We start from the raw sequence: 1315 nt of genomic DNA on the forward strand, positions 1-1315 counted from the left end.
CCGATGACGTAGTAAGAGAAAAGTAGGTGGGTTGGAGGGTAAACAACTTGTTTAAATTCTTGGAGCTTCATTTATCTCATGTGTAAGACATGGCTAAGAATATTTTGCTCATGGGATTGTTTTAAGGAGTAAAGAGATGATTTCTGTGAAGTGCTCAGTTCGTAAGAGGTGCCCAGTAGTACTGAATTTCGATCACTTGTGTGTGCAGTTGTTGATGGTTTGTTTTTGTGTGTAGGTTGTCTGGAGTGTAGACAATCTACTACCGAATCTCTGAGCATTTCTCCAAGGAGACAAGGGCATGCTCAAGGCCTCCTTCCAAGTGGTATGTAAAGCAGAAGCCACGCTTGTCTTTAAGGCCAGCAGGCCTAATAATGCATATCTAAAGTGTTTCTAGGTTTTCTTTTAATAACACTCAGAGTAAAGACATCAGTCTTAAGTACGAGTGCTGAGGGAAATGAAGAAGGTATTTTCAGGCAGTTTCAGCAAGCTGGGGATATTTGTTTTTAACTTTTATCCAGAATGAACTAAGCAATGCTGTATTTTCACAATTCATCTGCAATCTTTCATCAGCAGCCAGTTCTAACAATCAATCTTGTAACCTATCATTGGATTTAAGTTCTTATTTATTTACTTATTTAATGTTTATTTATTTTTGAGAGAGAGCAAGGGGTGGGGAGGGGCAGAGAGAGAGAGAGACATAGCATCCAAAGCAGGCCCCACACTGTGAGCGCAGAGCCCACTGCAGAACTCCTCAGATCATGATGTGAGTCGAAATCAAGAGTCAGCCGCTTAACTGACCGAGCCACCCAGGTGCCCCTTAAGTTCTTTTTTAAAGAAAGAGATGGGTCAGGGGTGCTTGGGTTGCTCAGTTGGTTGAGTATCTGACTTCCGCTCAAGTTATGGTCTTGTGGTTCATGGGTTCGAGCCCCGTGTTGGGTCGGGCTCTGTGCTGAGAGCTCTGAGCCTGTAGCCTGCCTCAGATTCTGTGTCTCCTTCTCTCTCTGCCCCTCCCCACTGGCCCTCTGTCTCTGTCAAAACTGAATAAACGTTAAAAGAAAATTAAAAAAAAAAAAGCAAAAAAGAAAAGGATGGGCTAAAGATCCATGAATTTACTGTGTGTGATTTTTTTGAAGGAAAATAAACTCAAAATGTTCTATCAGATTTGTAAGGTATTCAGAGAAAACTTTCTGCAGGTATGTAATATGGAGATGGCTATTCAAGTCCATGGTAATTGCTAAATTATGGAATATGTCTTAACAGTCTGTACAAACTCTGTTCTTCCAATGTTTTACCTTTTGTCTAGGTTTTTAGATCT

The 1315-nt window shown here is 41.0% G+C and overlaps 1 long non-coding RNA gene across 1 annotated transcript in view; it reads left to right on the top strand.

The window, feature by feature from the left end:
* LOC144216045 (uncharacterized) overlaps positions 1-295 on the top strand; it is an 8216-nt gene extending 7921 nt beyond the window's left edge. The window contains exon 3 of the long non-coding RNA XR_013330553.1: positions 236-295. This is a non-coding gene — a long non-coding RNA (uncharacterized LOC144216045). The remainder of the gene's footprint in view (positions 1-235) is intronic.
* Positions 296-1315: the final 1020 nt, after the last annotated feature.

The sequence above is a fragment of the Crocuta crocuta genome, unplaced genomic scaffold (genome assembly GCF_008692635.1).
Source record: "Crocuta crocuta isolate KB4526 unplaced genomic scaffold, BGI_CrCroc_1.0 scaffold630, whole genome shotgun sequence".
Taxonomy (NCBI): Eukaryota; Metazoa; Chordata; class Mammalia; order Carnivora; family Hyaenidae; genus Crocuta; species Crocuta crocuta.